The sequence below is a fragment of the Crocodylus siamensis genome, chromosome 2 (genome assembly GCF_052110815.1).
Source record: "Crocodylus siamensis isolate JL-2025a chromosome 2, ASM5211081v1, whole genome shotgun sequence".
In the NCBI taxonomy this organism is placed as follows: Eukaryota; Metazoa; Chordata; order Crocodylia; family Crocodylidae; genus Crocodylus; species Crocodylus siamensis.
This window is the reverse complement of record NC_143396.1, coordinates 66,736,704-66,755,332: the sequence shown is the minus strand read 5'-3', so window position 1 is coordinate 66,755,332 and position 18,629 is coordinate 66,736,704. Positions and strand designations below refer to the sequence as shown.

The following is an 18,629-nucleotide window of genomic DNA, read 5'->3' as shown; positions in this document are numbered from 1 at the left end:
TATATAGAGACATGCAATAATATTTTTGGTAGAAAAATAAATTATGCTGCATATGTAAACAACATTTTAAGCTGTTTTATCGGCAGTATGTGAAACAGGGAAGCAAAAATGCCACAAGTGAATCAGTGGGAGAGTTTAATTTTAAACTGCTATGGACTGTACTTTGCTCCATAGAGAAATCCTGTTCATATAGAAAGTTGATTTCATTTAACTAACTTTTATAACCCTAAGCAAGGCAAGCAATATAAAAAAGAACTTCGGGTTTCAGTTAGACAATCAAACACTTTAGGTATAATAAATAAAGCTGGCTACTAAATAAACTAATTTAAACCTCACTCTCTTTTAAGAAGTAGGGTTTGTAATTATAAAGTTAATATTTTGTAGCATTTCAAGTACACAACAGTGAGGTAGGACTAGACTATTACCTCTACATAACATACATGTATTTGGATTTATATACAGAAATAGAACATATAGCCAAGAAATTTTAGCAGTCAGCGGCAGGTTCTCTCTGAACATTAATTGGAAACTCAAGAATGTTATTCATGTGTTCAATAAGAAAGCATAAACCCTTAACAAAAATGACTTACCAGACGGACGAGTTCGGCTGTTTTTCAAGTACAGAGGAAGTAAGTGCTTGTGCCCTTGTACATAGAGCTCTTGTTTATTTAGCCCTTTGTGAAGGGTTTACACTCCTAGGGCTTAAATTTAAGCCAAATCCAAGAGTCTGTAAGGAGAGAGAAAGAGAGAGGCATGAGAGCAAAAGAATCTCAGCTGCTGGCTGATGCTTCTGTTCTAGGAGCATTTGAGCTATTTTCAGCACAGACGGGTTTGCCTGCAATCAGTTTGAAAATGCAATACTGAACAACCAGCCTTCCAACCAAAAATCAGGAAACCCACAACAACTTTGTTCGTTGTCCAAATTCTATTTTAAAGAAACAAAAGGAACAAGGAGAAGGGGTGCTGCTGAGGAGAAACAATTGTTTTTTTTTTTTAAAAAAGCACACTCAGAAATGTTAAGACCATTTTACCTATGGGCTCCCAAAATAAATCACTGTGGCTTTTGGTTTTTTTAGACACCACTAAAGATGCTGTGCCTGCTTTACATATGGGTTGCTCTCTTATAGGGAAATGTGTCTTCATTTTCTCATTTGCATTCAAGTGTGTTAGATCTAGCTAGCATGAGTGTCTGATGACAGTGGTATAAGATTGAAGCCAGCAGTTATTTCCAGCTTGCATCTTAAATTTTGGGTTTCATCAACTATGCTATTTTTGAACATAAGTGGCCTGAGGCTGTTGACACTACAGCTCCTGTCTGTCAGTGGGGACCAAGGGACATATATTAACTTGATATAGTAGATGTTCTTCCTCTACCCCATCTATTGCAAAAACGTGGGAGAATTAAGTGTCAACTCAACTTAGGTTAATAAATCTTAGAAAAAAATAACCTTAGTTTTTTTTGCTTTTCGGATGCAGGCAAGGCCATTACTTTGGGGTTAAAGGCAACATCAGTAATCAAAAATCAGCAAAAAACAGTCATTCTCAGTTAAGTTTCTGAGGTACTTCTGTCACATGAAGAAACTTTTCAGGCTGTTTTCTATAAATCTTTTCCTACCAGTAATGACAGGCGCAGCCTACTGTGCGTCATCAAGACAACTCTCCACATTCCACCACAACATAATGTTTTGTCTTTTACAACTCAGCTATTTCCCTTAGATGGAAGAATTAGTGATCTAAGGTTACTTTCTAATTGACTTTCGAATGAAACAAGGTTAGGCAAACTATAAAATGCTTCAGTATATTTTCAAATCTCTAGCTCAGATTTCTATATAGTTGGTTAGTCATTTGAATATGTGTTATAAGATCAGTCATGGGACTGCTACTACACGATTTTCTCAGTGTACTATACACAATAGCACTTGAAAAATGTTTTATGGATAACTGAGACAGGATGTTCGACAAAAATGCAACAACCCAGCAAAACAGGTTGACATTTGCTATTGTCAACAGAAACAAATAAGCACATAGTTCTTCCCCACAAGTGTCCTATTAACAAAGACCCACCATTATTCACATTCTGATGAAAATATCAAACTATGGTGTTTCTTTTCTTTTTTCATTCATGTACTAAGGGAAACGTTTTTTTTCAAAACTGATCCTTATACTTGTTAGTGTTTCTATTAGAAATAAATTAACTAAAAAAAAAAGTCAAGTTAAACATGATTGTTTCTTTATTCCGAAGGTCAGTTCTTATTTATACAAAGATGCTTACTCAATAAAAGAAATGATGCAAAAGGGAAATATTTAGTCTCTTTCTCAATTGTACAAAACTTAGCACATCAATCTAGGACCCTTATTTTCCACAAAATTCAAAGAGTTCTAAAGAGAGTTCTGTTATACTTGACATGTATGGACAGGGTCATTTTAGGACACCCTATTCTGATTGGGGTTGACTTTTTTTTCCATTTAGCTAACTTTCTGAATGCTGGATCAAATGCAAAGTTGTGACTTAAAGGGGTACTAGTAGTTGGAGTAGACACTGTAGGCTATAAATACAAATAGGCAGACTTGTATATACAGAATCAGTGCGGGAGAAGTCACTATTCTAGATACCATCTTTTCCCTAGTAGTTTTGTGTGACAGGAAAGAGGTTAAGCTACCAAGCACTAGTGTGTACACAAGTCCTCATACCACACACTTACATAACCAAAAAAACAGAAGGATCATTCATTAAAACCATGTCTGGGTACATGACTATTAATGTGGACTTATTACAGAGGCTATGATTTTTAATGCATGCTGCTTTGCAGTACTATATTTCTTTTTTGAAACAATGTTCAGAAAAGACAACTAGGTACTACATTAAAACCCCCTGATTTACCAACAGTACACAATCTATTTTGGCACCTTAATTGTTTGTTATATTTTCTCTGCAACTGATACGATATAAATTATAACTTACCTGCTACCTTTTATAGCATTTATAAACTCCACTCAGTGGCACAGCTTTGGTATATTTTAATAATTCATTTCAACTACTAGACATAAATCTTCCTCGAATATGGTTTGTTATGGGGAAAGGTTTATAGGCTGTAAATATTACTGAGCAGTGACATACAAACTATGTGGCTATTACCAGGCCCGATATAATTCCTATATTTATTAGAAAAACAGACATGAGCACAGTCACCAAACATGAGAAATTCATGGCTAGGTTCCCATCATCTCTGCAGAGAGTGCTACATTGTTTTTCAGGCAATGATAACATTATTTTCCCTTTCACCAACACTGGCAACTCTGACACAAACCTGCTTATATAATTGCTTTATTGGCATATTATGGCATCATTTAATTAATGACTGTTACTAACAAGATAATAGTACAGTCTACTGAGTGTAACCATACTGAGTATAACCATCCAGTTCAAGACTATGCAATTCCATGACTGGATACATTTTAACAAGCTATTCCAGCAACCTAGATCATTGATATCTAGGTGGTTTCACAGCCTCTTTAATTCACAGCAGGTTGCTGAGTGTAACCAAGTTGCAGTTTTTATTTTGAATGGTTTTACTTCAGTCTGCCGGATTCATCAGCAGTCCCAAGCAGTGGTTGATGCAGCTAAATATATCCCAGCTAATTCGCAAACCGTGGCATTCACAGGGAGCTAAGAAATCTAACTTTGTGAGAAATCTAGGCTCCACTTTGTTAGGAATCTTCTGTATACATTATACCAATTAAAAACAATAACTACAGCCACACACCTTTGCTACAGAGTACATTGCCTCTGATATATAATGGTAGAGTTTATATTTTACACAAGTTTTGTGGGACTAATGCAATGCTGGTAATACAATACTTTCACAAGAAATAAGTTCTTAGACCTAATTTTCCAGCTAGGGCATATGAACAACTCCTAGTCAAGTAAATGGGAGTGGTCTGTAAATACAGAGGCTGGAGTGTTTTTCAACTCTTGGAAGTTCTCCAAGTTAGTTTGTAAATTATGCAGATACCATATTTTAAGCATAATATAACTGGGTACAATTGCTGTTATTGATCCATATATTAGTATATTAGCAAGGTTGTCTGTAATTTTGTGGAATGGCTTTGATGGTATTATCTTCAATATTACAAGCTTGACTCAAGAGCTCTTGAAAAGTGTTTCTTCCATCTCGAGTTGATGATGAGGCTGTCTTTAAAGAGTGTTTTATCCTTGGACCTCAGAAAAATGGTTCCTTGTGTGCTTAGTAGCTGAAGAAACTACTTTGTGTGTTGAGTCTGTCCTCAAATTTTGAATCTCTGTTGCTTTGTCCTCCTACCACTTGTTCTTTCACACTATTTTTTCTCTGGTTCTCAAGCTTTAATGTGACAATAAATGTCTTGTTTCTGGTTGGAGTTAACGTCATCCTACCGAGCTTTGAAGGCTCTTCTTATTCTGCCAGTGAGAGCTGGAATTTCCCAATCACTTCCATCAAATTGATCCTGATATTTCTTTGTGGAGAAGCCTAGAGATTCTTTGCACATCTCATGGATGCCTTTCTTGAACTCTCATAGGCTGCTTGCAGACTTTAAAGCCCTCCTTTCCCCCCCAAGCCATGACTTACCACAAGACACAGCGCGTTACTTTGACCCAGCTCTGCAGGATCTGTATAGATTCACTCAGCTATTAGCAGATTGTGGTGTCAATGCCTACACAGTCAGATGGGTTGCTAATTGGCTGGAGGGCCACATCCAGAGAGTGGTGGTGGATGGGTCATTTTTGACCTGGAGGGATGTGGAAAGCGGGGTCCCTCAGGGCCTGCACTATTCAAGATCTTCATCAGCGACTTGGATGAGGGGGTAAAAAGCACCTTGTTCAAATTCACAAGATGACACTAAGATGTGGGGAGAAGTGGGCACGCTAGAAGAGAGGGACAGCCTGCAATTGGATCTAGACAGATTACAGGGGTGGGCAGAAGAGAATAAGTTGAGTTTCAATACTGAAAAGTGCAGGGTACTGCACCTAGGGAGAAAGAACCAGCAGAGGCAGAAAAGGATCTTGAAGTCATTACAGACTTCAAGATGAACATAGGCCGCCAACGTGGGGACGCAGTCAGGAAGGCTAACCGCATATTGTCATGCATCCACAGATGCATCACGAGCAGGTCCAAGGGGGTGATCCTCCCCATCTATATAGAGATTCAGGCTAGATATCAGGAGGCACTACTTCACAGTCAGCTAGGATCTAGAACCGACTTCCAAGGGCAGTGGTGCTGGCTCCTACCCTGGGGGTCTTCAAAAGGAGGCTAGATTGACACCTAGCCAGGATCATTTGACCCCAACATTCCTTCCTACCCATGGCAGGGGGTCACACTTGATGATCTGCTCAGCTCCCTTCCAACCCTACCAGCTATGAAACTATGAAACTATAAACATGCCAAAAAAGCCCCACTAAAGCTCCTGATCTATACAGATGTTGGGCAGGTGGGGTCAAACTAACAGGCTGCCTCTTCTGGGTATGCACTAGGCTCAGTATGGGGACACACGGAGTTTAAAGTAAAGCACCGGGTTTGTTTCTTACCATCTGCAAGCAGCCATAGTGATCAATGGTGTCAAGATCATCAAGGAGATCAGCGAGCTTCTCACTAAGGCACTGCTGAAAACTATTTTTAGCAGGTTCTTTCAAACACTTGATATTGAACTTCTTCCTTGGTAGCTTCTTTAGTTCATGTCATTTTGCGGTGATACAAATGGATATGACTGAACATATCAAATGATGATCTCTCCAGAAATCATCTGCACTGGTCATTGCTCTGGTGATATGGACATCACAATGAACCTGGGCATGCACTATGACATAATCAGGTGCCAGTGTCCTAGGTCAGGGTGCATATCTTCCATTTGTTGCTTTGGTGGAATAAGGAGTTTGTGTTGATGAAATCATGTTCTGAATGCTCATTCAGGAGATGTACAAGTATGACTGTATATGTAGAAAGAACCCATACTTTGGGTGGTCTGGTAAACCTCACGGGGTCCATGGAGGAGGTCTGGTGTAAGGAAGATTGGAGGAAAATGTCATAGGATAGCACCAGGTGAAGAACCCACTACATTTTAAATAAAAAGTATGAATAAATTCATTCCTACAATGGCATATTCCTTTAAAGCCATCTGTCAACTTTTTATCTGAGATTCAACTACATTAGTGAGGTTAAGTGTAGTCTCATGAAGTATGCATGCTTGTGCAACAAACTGCTAGAACTCCAGTCATTCAAGGAATATTTAACCATGTTTGCATGTGCACATATTTAACATAATGCAAATGCAAAACTGGACTAGTCCTGTTAACAAAACATTACATATGATGAAGTGAAGATACCTATGCAGATAATTATGAAAAAGCTAGGCAACATTTGGGACAAAGCAGGGAATGGCTGTAATGACCGAATGGCATTGCTAAGCCTCACAAAAAATAAACTTCACATCTTGCTCAGTCTTTGCTAGCACTCAACACTTGCTTAAGGCCATTCAGAAAGGTGGAATGGTTAGTGACTAAGTTACCAGTTGTCCCAGCTGCTCAAAAAGAAATAAAGAAAACACGGAAACATGACTAGTTATTTCAAACTACAGGGTGTAATGTGTTCTGAAGAGGCCGTACCCAAGAGTATAAAGACTTCAAGGTAATTGTGAGATTTAGAAAGCAAAACTCCAGTTTTAACCAAAAAACCCCCAAAACTTGAAGTGATGGGGATGGGGGGCAGAGAGAACAAGTCGTAAAGAAAAACCCACATATCTTGATTACTAATGGCAAATGTCAACAAGACAGCCCTTCAAGAATGGTCTCCACAAATCACACAAAACAAAGTGAAAGGCATATGCCTTTAATCAGTAGACAGTTTTTAAAAGTATAGCATTGAAAGCAGCAATCAAATTCCAGCTTTTCCATTTGACACTGTTTTGGATCAGATCTGTGACATGGCTGACATCCTCCAAAAACCTGATGAGTCAAATGATTCATTTGGTAATACATAGCTCCTAAAGTTTGTAAGATAGTTTTCTAATAGTTTATTGAAGCAATCTTGTTTTTAGATACAACTGTGCCAGAGCACTCAATACAAGAATACTTCAGGCATGACACTGCAGGAAGGAGTCAATGATTTCCATACCCCAAAAGAACAGTATTTGGCAATCCATTCGGACATTACCATGGTGAAGACAGGAAAGAATCCCACTGTCATGGATCCAACACAGTGCAGTTCATAACTTGTGGGCTACACTGTTTCTCTTACTAAATTCTTATGGCTTAGAAGATGCCTGAAAAACCTGTGCCTGGACATTTTAGTGCTGAAGTTTATTAAAGGCCCTGCATGAATTTTTTATTTTTTGTATTGCTCTATTATATGGGTTCCATTTAATAGTCCTCTTTCTGTATGGAAAATAGAGAGGCCTATTATGAAACAGAACAAAACAAAAAACTATATTAACAATTTAGAACAGAAGTACAGGTGTTTTTTATTTTTCCTGAATGATCAATTGTCTCCTTTTGCTGATTCCGTCAATAATTTGTTTTAGGTGGCATATTAGCCTACACCTTGCCGATGTCTTTAGGTGGTAAAATGGGTTGAAGATTTTTAGGTGGAACAGGAATGTTCTGCCCTTGTGTGGTTCCCCAGAAAAATACTTGGAAATTATGTTCAGGAAAATCACAAAGAGGAAACAGAGTAGTTTCCTGTTGGTTCAGATTTCATGGAGAGAACTGAGGAGCCAGCCAGAAATCATCAGGAAGCAGCTGAACATCTGAACATTGTAAGTCAGTGTCTGAGGGATTTTGCACCCAGCTATGGTACTATTTTCCTGATAAATTCAGAGGTATACAAGAAGCAAACCAGAAAACCCTTATGTCCAACATGCTATTGGTTCAGCAGCACTGACTTAACTACTGTACACCAAAATGACAGATGTCACCTGAAGAGAAAGTAGAAATGACTGACTTTTTTCCAAACAGGAATTGGGCAAATGTTGGCTGTCTCTAAGGATGACAACATAAACTTTAGTTCCTGGAAACTTGGAAGTTTTTTTCTCATTTTTATTTTTGAAATTAGATGAGTCAGATTCTCTTTCAGAAGGTTGAAAATAAAATGAGAGATTGCCTGTCAACTGAAAAGTGACTCAGAACTCATATCCCATATCCAACCTCTTAAGGGACACCTTCTTTCAAGGAGAGGCTCAACCCAATGCTAAACTGTGGGTTTGTTTAAAACTTGTGTACATTTTATAAAATTTATTTTTCAAACATCAGTTTAAAAGTCAGTATTTCTCATATAATCATAACAAAATCTCACCTTCTCTGTCAGGGTGTGGACACACATTAATTCAACCATTTCAAATCATCACTAATTGGAAACTGGTTCGTTCACAACCGTGTGTGAAGTGCTGTGGCTCCCACATTGGGTGCAGGGGGAGTGAGTACCCAGCTCACCATGCCTTGCACCCACACTGGGGGTGGGAGTAAGTACCCAGCCTACCATGCCTTGCAGTAGGCAAGTGGGGAGGAAGGAGTGCATGCACCCATACTTTGGGTTTCCAGAGATTGAGTGACATGTGTCTGGGGGTATTGTCCATTTTCTGCTTTTGTCTCTCTTCTAAACTTGAGTTCAATAAACTTTAAGTAGCCTGCAACTAACCAAAGTCTTCAGTTTGCTTCCCTAATTTGGAGTGCCTGCAAGGGGCGGGACAACAGGGGGATAGGAGGGACTACTTGGATCCAGGTTTTCAGGTTCCCAAGGGCCAGAGGGCTGATAAAGGTAGTAATTGAGTAGGGAGGGCAAAGCTGGTTGCTTTTATTGAACAAGCAGTGCAAGTAAAATGACTGATAAAAAGTGCCAGCAAAAAGGAAAAAAGGGGCCATTCATCAGAGTGTAGTTGCCGCAGTGAGGGTAGGGGGAGAGGGGGAGGAGTGATGCAGAGTGGGATGCCTGAAGAACCAGCCAGACCTGGGTCATAGAATGCTTGATGTCTACAGTGGACTAGTTCAAAAGAGTACTTGGTTTTCCAGGCAGTTTTAAACTAGTATAACAGGCTTCTATGTCTGTCCATTTCAGGTTTAAACTTCATTTAAACTGGTCTGAGCGTTAGAGGTGTCCATACCCTCAGCATTTGTGAATCTCAGAGAGACGCAAACCCCCCCAAGCATTCTGATTACAGGAAGTTGTCATTAACTCTGAAAGTCTCAGACTACTTTTTTTTTCTCTGTGATGTTATGGATTTAAAAATAGAAAATTCTAGGGAAGGAGAGAGAGAGAGAGAGAGAGAGAGGTCAGCATACATCACATACGCTAAAACCCGTAATAAGAATGCTTTTGGTAGAGAAAGAAAATCTCAAGATGTCTTTGAAATGAGTTGCTAATAACTTCAGGTCCTTATCAATCACCTCTCAAAAATCAGGTATAAGGTAAAACCTTGATGACTGAAGTCATTGTCAAAACTTCTGTTGATTTCAGTGGTGTCAGGATTCCATCCCTGCAAATCATATTAGTCAATCAGCAAAAATACTCACTGCATTGTAAGTGTTTAATTATTAAAAAATTGAAATATGGCTTTTATAGTGAAACCATTCACCTAAAAATTATGATGTAATTTATTTCAGCTTGTTAGATACCCACTAACTGCATTAGAACAGGATAACAAAAATCTAATGTCTTAAGAGGCTAGTTAAAAGAGAAATGTTACCTACTCAAAGATTCATAGAAGCTCTTTAGTAATCTGTGTTAATCCATGTCTCATATCAATGCCAACTGTATTTAAGATGGCACCAGGCCACATTATTGCTGTCCTAATGGACTTAAAAATCCAACAACTGCAGCTATCACTGATAAATTGCACTGAGAGAATTGTGTGCCTGTTAATGCTATTCTGCTACTAAAAATGACTTACCTTTTCTCCACTATTAACAGCAAATATTTAAGGAAAATGAATGCGTAAGAGTATCTTGCAGGAAATACAAAACAGAAGCTTATTGTTTATCAGATTCTTTGCATTCATTGCCTGCCCATTGTTTCAGATACTTTATACAAGGTCAGTTTTCTTAGAACACAATTACACCAGAAAGCATTTTGTAGTTACTGTATTTTTTCTTAATTATTACAGATCTGGCCGTGAACTTGTGACATGAAATAAGTAAAGGCACAGGAGATTAGAGAACCCAGCAACTCCAAAGCTTAGACAACTGGGGCTGGATTCCAAGAATGTATTAAGTACAAAACTGCCATTCTCAAAGTACCCACTTAGCTGTCCTCTAACCTTGAAGTTGCCTAAGTTTTTTACATTAAACCTCCCAGGTGTCTCAATTCTCATTCTGGGCTCTCCTTGAAGCACTTCAGACTGCATTTACTTCCTGTTTTGATCTGTAAGTTAGATGTTCCTCTGCCTTTTTCCCTTGACGATCCTGATCCATTAGGCCAAGGGTGCTCTCTCTGTGGCCTATGGGACAGATCCAGCTCACAGAATCATGTCACTTGGCCCACAAGGCTCCCTCCAGGTCTGGAAATTTGGCTGTGGTGGCAATTAATGCTGCCACTGCTTCCCCACTGCCAAATTTTCAAGCCCCATGGGCCATACGTCATGGCCCTGTGTGCCAAATGGATCCATGCATGAGGCCAAGACATCAGGCCTGATCTGGTGTGCACAGCACTGGAATTGAGGCTAGGGTGGTGGGGCTGATCTAGCACACAAAGCTGAGGCCTCATCCAGTATGTAGGACTAGGGCCCCATGCCACACTTTCCCTGTACGCTGACTCCACACTGGATCTGGTCCACAGACTGATCCTGTGAACTGGATCTGGCCTGCAGACCAACCCTAAGCACGAGATCCAGCCTGTAGACTGACCTTACACTGCTCATCTGGTCTGCAGAGTCAAAGGATAGGCGCCAGTGCATTAAGTATTTTCAAGCTCTGCACAAAACCAGCTGGAAGAGGAGGTGCTGCTCCTAACTACCTTTATGCAAGTGTAAGGATTACACAACACCAAGTGTGCAACCCCTCTGGATTCACTACACATACATGCGTGCGTGCACACCTGCCCATCAGCAACACCTACTGTGAGGTACCTGCCATTAAATTTTCCTCAGTGAAGAACAGTGAATAAAAAACAGTCCAAATTTATCTTTTTACTACAATAACAAATAGATAACAAACAATAACTGCAACCCTTGCAAAGAAAACCTTTAAAAATCACACATATGCACATAATAACACAGGTTAAACACATCTACTCTGGAGCCTCTGAATGGATCTGATGTGCTTGTGTTATTTCTTTCTCCCAGCAGGATACACACCTCTGTGGTTGAGAGAAGTCATCCAAATTTCTCCTCAATCTCTTTCAGTTCCTGGGATACTAGACAGATTTGTTACCCGCTTGCTAGCAGAAGCCAGGGCTCACCCAGCCCTGACCAGTCAGCGTTTTCAAAAGGACAGTCCATTTCAGTCGATCAGATGCTGCCCCTCTTCCCAGAGCTCTCTCAAACTATTCCACTCCTAGCCTCAGCTGCCACACACTTTCCAACCTGGTTGCTGGTGCGTGTTTACCTCCTTGACCTCCATGGCACACCCAACATGGCCAGCAGCCACCATTTCCCACCGAACATGGACAAGAGGGTCTCATGGACTTTTCTGCAATGGACACATTGTTCCCTTGTATAGTACAAGGGGGTTATACAAATACACAGTTGTCTCTCCAAGAATAGGAGACATCCTCCACAGCCTGAGAGGATTCATATCACATCTCCTTGAAGGAAGAACCCTTATCCATTATTGGCTATTCTCCCATTTCACATACCATGGAATAATTAAACATTTGTTGCACCAGAGACGGAGAAAACACTGCAGTGAGCATGATACACTAGCTTTGTTATGAGCTATTCCCCAAAAAAGCGGGTATCTGGGCTCTAAGTCCCTACTCTTACACCTAAATATCGTATCCAGTGAGTATTGAGTTTTAAATAGTATAAAACTAGTGGGATATTATTGTTTTTACAAAGTGTTTAAACATACTTAACTCCAAAAGAGGGTTCACGGTCTACCAGAAGGTGGTGTCAAGTCCCAGATTTAAAAGAACCTTCCTCCTTCCAACCCAAAATATGTTATATATACTGTCTTAATTCAACCCCTGGTTACTGTGAATACTATTCTTCACATATACTGCACTCCTTTTATAAATGGAGCCTGTGGCTGCTTGCAGACATTAAAAGGAAAAAAAACGTGTTTTACTTTTAAAAAACTTGGTACACTCCCGTGCTGAGCCCAGCACATGACCAAAAGAGGCAACACCTTAGTTTGACCAGACTCAACTGACGTCTATCTAAAGCAGGTGCTTTAGGGCATGTGTAGATGAAATGGGGGCCTAAAGTGAAACGATGGGTTTTAAAAAACACCATTTCAATTTAGGGCTGATTAAACCTCCGTGTCATGCACACATCCTGCTGACTTACCTGCTGCTCTGGTGGGGAGGAGAGCAGCCCCTGGGCTGCGGGGGGGGGGGGGCTGGTGCTTCCCGCTGTGGCAGCAGTGCCCCCCCCCAGGCGGTACCTGCCCACAGGCACCCGGCTCAGGTGGTCCTGTGGGGCACCAAAGGCTGAGGAGGAAACTCTGGGCCCCAGTGCAGCTCAGGCAGGCAGGATCTGGAGGGGAGGAAAAAATCAGGCTTGCCACTTTTCTTGAGCAGAGCCTGCTTACCCAGGCTGCTGCCAGCCTGCCTGCAGGGCTTCCTGCAGAGCCGTGGAGCTGCACGGAGCCTGGTGCTTTGCTCTGCAGCTGTAGGGCAGCAAACTAAAATTCCTTGGTGAAGTTTGAATTTGCTGCACCCCAAGTCATTTAAGGCGCATTACACCGCCAAATTTCCTACAGCGGCGGGAATTAATCCACAATATGCTGCCGAGGCGTGCAAACACCGACACCATTAAAGCAGTGCAAAAGCGTTTATCCCATTTTAAAATGTCGTGCACACATGCCTCTTTTTTCATCTACACACGGCCTTAGTTGGGCTTTTTTGGTGCTTTTATCTAATAGCTGATTGAATCAGCTTTAGCTAAAAGCACCCAAAAGCCCTACTGACGTGCCCAATCTATACAGAAGCTGGAGAACCAGGTTGAGGTAACACACTGCTTCTTCCAGTACAGCACTTGTAAAAATAAATTCTAACATCTGCAAGCAGCCATATATGCCTGTCTCAGGGGTGTAAATTCTCTTATGATGGCAAGATGGCTAAAGGATGATATTACAAGGCTAAGCATTGTGATGTTCTTTTGGGGAGGGTTATTGCCTATCATTATTTAGGAAGAACTAGTGTAAGAGGCTAAGTTTCAAGCCTACTGTAAGCTGCATAAGTATTTTCCATGCAGTAGGCCTAATTCTGGTCCTTCTGCATCCTTGCAGAATAAAAAATGGTCAATTCAGCAAAGGCAGAATTAAAAGGATCTATATGAACAGCATTCCCAAATTTTAATTCTTAAAAAGAATGCAAATTTAATAGTTGTTACTGTTGATGGAATAAGTAGAGGGAATTGGAACTTGATCCCATCTTAGGTCTTCATGAACTGCATACGAGATGGACAGGGTATGGGGATGAAGAAGGAACACGATACTTATGAACAAGGCTTCTCAATACAGAAGTAGGGAAATTGTAACCCAATGATAGGCAAACACAGACATTTAAAAAGAAAAAATCATTATTTTTACTCATGAATGTTCCTGTTAAAAAGTAAATTTTTTTTGAGTACAGTCAGATGATTTGGTATCTGAGAATATGGCATAAAGCCGTACACCACTGTGCATACAAACCATGAAGGAATCTAGCTATAGCTATATAAACTTTGGCCTGTTGGTATGTATATAAATAGAGTTAATACTGATAGAGATGGATTTATCTTTTTCCTGATGTGTTTGTTCAAGAAAGCTTAGCTGAAAAAGCAACATTTGGATTTCAGCAATGCCCTGCATTTTCATTCAGTTTCTTACCTGGATTCATCTGAAAACAGGGCAAGTCAAAACAGTCTGCTCAAGGTCATAAAATGAATTCCTAGCTTAACACATCTTAGAAGCTGGAATCCTCTGTATCCCCAGTTATTGATCTGGATAGTTATCCCACTTTTACCCAATCAAACTTGCAGTCATTTGTCCTCCAGATTTTATAGGGCCTGAGAAAGCATTGACCAGGAGGCAGCCAAACTGTGCATCCAAATACAGTACGTACAAGGGATCCTCAAAATGCAGAATGGTTCTGGTCATGTTTTCAGAGATTTTATAGTAGGATTTGTATTCTAAGCTCTAATGTCTTCTGCAGGGATGGCCAAAATATGGCCTGTGGGCCAGACTCAGTCCACCAACTGATTGTATCTGACCTGTGGGCAGGTGGCCACCAACTCATGGGATCTGGCCTGCAGGCAGCTGGTGGCTCCGGCTGTCACATGGTGTTGGGTGGATGAAGTTGTTCCCACTCTGCCGGGCAGGCAGCCAGGACTACTTCAGTTCAGCGCTGATGTGGTGGCATCAGCTGTGGACCTGGGTGGATGCCCTGATTCCCACTGAGAACCTGCTGGGTGCATCCACAGCCGATGCTGGTAACTGCCCAGAGCTGCTTTGGCTGTGCTGGGTTGGTGCTCATGAAAGCTGCAGACCACAGGCAACATGTGTGAATGGGGGGGTGCATGGGAGGGTCCCCCTCCCACCTCCTCCCCAGATTTCTGCACTGATAGTGGGGACTGGAGCTGCATGATTTCTGGGTTCTCAGTGGGGTGCTGGGCTGCATCCCAGCCAGACCCAGCACCTGGTAGCAGCAGTGGCAGCGTAAGCATGGAGTTGTGTCTCCCAACTGTCAGCACTTACATTTTATTTATGCTGTGGACGGGGCCTGCAGGTTCTGGGTTGGGGATGGAGATCAGTGCATGCTGCAGCCCCAGGTGGTTTGTGGGTGGGAGAGAGAGATGTGGCCATTGAGAGGACACCAACACTCATTAAGTGGCCCTCCAGCCAAAATAATTGCCTACCCCTGGTATAGTGGAAGATTTAGAACAGCACTATCCAACTTCTGGATGGAAGAGAGCCACACAGGCAACCTAGCCCCTCTTCGCATGGACAGTCCAGCTCTTTGTCTGCTGTGTACACAGCTCTCCTGCACCTCACCCAGTGGAGTATTGACTAGAAATTGAGGATGGAGGGAGGGGGTCACCGCAGCAGCAGGAATCATGGCCAGACCAGGATGCCACATGTTAATCCTTTGCAGGCTGGACAAGGGCTGTGGGCTGCCAGCTGGACAGCCCTGATTTAGGAGATCAGTCACTTCTAATGTTTACATGGTTTGCATAATTCAGCAAAGTGTTCTTACTAAGCATATCATGGAGGCAGCAAACTTCTTGTTCCCTTTCTGAGGAGAAAATTATAAACAGGATTTTGTGACTATAAAAGCCCCAGTAAGGCTATGTCGCAACTATATTTTATGCAAGTACCACTTATAAGGTTACATTGGTCCTTCTTTTCCTCTGACAAGTTTGTAGATGAATCTGACTAATCCCCACAATATGTAAATAGAAAGTTCTATGCCAAATGCAAGATCAACAAATCAAATAATGAAAAAACTGCTCCTGAGTGGCATCTAAAATAAAGCAATTTAGCTCACAAATTGTTCCTAGGGCAGCTTGTTCTATTGCCTTACTGTTCTTAATAGTAAGAAAGTATTTTTCTGGAATTTAATGTAAATATACTTTGCTGCAGTTTAAACCAATTGCTTCATGTACTGTTCACTGTAGCAAGGGAGAACAGTTGTTTTCCCTCTTCTTCATGGCAGCCTTTCTAATAATTGAAAACTACTATCATGTCTCCCCCACCAACCTTAGTCTCCTTTTGTCCAAACTAAAAAAATCACTACTTTCCCCTCATATCATCCACATTATAATCCTTTTATTGTTTTAGTTGTTTGCCTCTTGGATTCTTTCCAGCTTCTCCACATACATCTTAAAAGCAGTGCCTACTGCCCGAAACAGTATAGCATACTCTAGTTAGGGTCCTAACAGTGGCAAACAGAGCAGTGCCACTGCTTTCCGTGTCTTATATATGCTACTCTGCTTATATAGCACAGAACAACCTAAGAATTTTTTTTTGCAACTGCATCACAGTGCTGAGTTATGCTGAGCCCCTGATCCATCATAACCCCCCAAAGTCCTCTTAGCAGCACTACTACCTAGCAAATTATCTCCTATTTTGTGTTTTTATGTGGTTTTACATCCCTGGATGTAGCACACTGCATTTTGTTGTTGAATTTCATTTTGTTGTCTAGTGCCCTGTTTTCCAATTTACCCAAATCCTCTGAATTCTCTCATCTTGCAGTGTTTGCAGCTCAGCTCAGCTGGGTCATCTGCAAGCTTAATCAGGAAGCATACTATTCCAGCATTCAAGATTTTAATAAAAGTGTTAAACAACACCAGATCCAAAACAGACTTCCTGGGAATTCCAGTTGAAACCTCCTGCCATTCCAATATTGATTTATTACTCTTTGCTTCCAGTTTTTTAGCCAATTTTGTATGCACCTACCAGTGGTTCTATCTAGACTACATTTCTCCAGTTCACTTATAAGAATGTAAGTGGGACAGTCTCCAAAGCCTTATTAAAGTCCAAGGATGTTATGTCCACAGCATTCTTTTCCTTCACCGAACAGTTTATCTTGTCAAAGAAGAATATCAGGTTGGTTTTGCACAATATGTTCTTAACAATTTCATGCAAACTGCTTGAGATCATTCCTCCTTCGACTGTTTACAGATTTTTTTATAGTTTATGACCATTTACAACCAATTCCTCTTTATTTGGCAGAAGGCAGATAAATTGTGCAGAGAGTACAATGAGGGGGTTAAGAACTTACTAGACATTTTGGTTTTGCTTCATTATTCTTTCAGCAGATTTCAAGAAAGTTAAAATGCTTTATTAATATTAGCATCATCTTAAGCTTTAGATTGTCTTTTACCTGTGCGACAAATACCTCACCTATTTTTTCCTGACTTGTCAGTCCATAGTAGACCCCCTGTCTTGGTACAACTATTTTGTGTCTTCCCTGACATTGACCTCTACGCATTTTCACCCACATACATTCAGATCTCCTGCTGTTTCCTCTTGGACCTGGAAGCAAACATAGTATAACCTCCCTTCCTTCCCTACCCTGCATGCTCCTCCCTTCCATTGTATATCCCTCAAAGATACTCTGCAATTTATCCTCTTGTTTTTCCTCTTGCACTTGCATCTGTGCCATCTGATGGATTCCCTAGAACTGCTTCAGTCTTTCTTCATAATGCATGCAGGGTTATCCAGGGTTATCACCCCTTGGTAAATACACTGTGACCAGTAGAATTCTTTGCTATACCCTGTAGAACCTAGGGTAAAGCCCTTCTCACCATGTTAGCCTGCCAGTGACCACTCTTCCCAACTCTTATCAGAGCTTATCTCTGGATAGCAATCACCTTTAGCAGAATAGCAGCTGCTGCCAAAGAATCCAAATTATTCTTCTTGACACCACCTTCTGAGCTTCCTCATGATTTCCATTCAGGGTGTAAGGGTCCTTCACCTGGATCTTTATCTTCAGAATAGAGTATCAAGGATTATATGCATCCCAAGCTCCTTTTTTGTCCTGCTTGGAGACTGAGAGGGATTCTTTGTAGTATCATTGATGCCCACTTGGACAAGCAGAAAAGGGGGAAAGATGAGCTGTGGCAACCTGTGACAATCTGAACTGAAGCTCCAGGTGAGCAAAACACCTCAAAAGGAAAGCTATGACTACCAGATGGGGCAAGCCAGGTATCTGCTCCTACTGCAATGGGTTTTTCTTTTCCTGACAATTTATAGCTTCACTACCCAGAAAGGAAACACCCCTGAAACAGGAAGCTAGGAAGAAGGAAGGATCTTCTTGTGTTTCTTGAAATGGCTGCGGTTCCTCAACTCTAATCTCCAAAATAAGTTTACACAAGGCTGATGCATTCTTACTGCCACTGTAATTGCCATGCTCTGTTTAGAGCTTTGGGACAGGGACTCAGAAAAGTCAGTGCTGCAGTCATTTTTGTTGACAGAAATATATTAAGCATTTAGAAACTTATCACATATTACTTTAACTGTTGTCAAGTGGAAGTGAGAGATCCCACATGGATTTTGTTTGCCATTGTGTTCCCCATAGTACTATTAACTGTAGTACAGACTTTATTGGTTTGAAACATTTGTATAAAGTATATAGTGCTTTTCTTGGAAGAGGAAAGAAGCCAATGTTCAAAGCTGAAGAAGTGGCAAGGCATCATGTAGCTATATTGCCAGATAAATCATTTTCTGCTTGCTGATTCATAGGTCAAAATTAACTTCTGACTTCAGGGACATAGCACAGAGAGAGGTTTTTTTTCTAAGCAGCAGACAATTAGGGTGGGAAAGGAGAAGGACAGTCTTCTCTGTGACTAATTTGTCTAAATAATTTTGGCATCCATTTCCAAAATTGCCTCCTTCAGTAAGCACACTTTCACTGTCTTTTAATGCTAATTCACATAGTGACATGCATTACTTAACAAAACCCATAACTGCATACTTTTATCACAGGGTTTCATTTGTGAGTAGTCTCTTCTGTCAGTGACCATAAAGA

General features: G+C 40.9%; 1 protein-coding gene across 6 annotated transcripts in view; it reads right to left on the bottom strand.

Annotated features, from left to right (window-relative positions):
• The window catches only part of SORBS2 (sorbin and SH3 domain containing 2), a 405,698-nt gene that overhangs the window by 220,868 nt on the left and 166,201 nt on the right, over nucleotides 1–18,629 (bottom strand). For all 6 annotated transcript variants that reach the window (XM_090036070.1, XM_090036067.1, XM_090036068.1 and 3 more), the window contains exon 3: nucleotides 591–727. The gene's annotated coding sequence lies outside the window, so the exon portion shown is untranslated. The remainder of the gene's footprint in view (nucleotides 1–590; nucleotides 728–18,629) is intronic.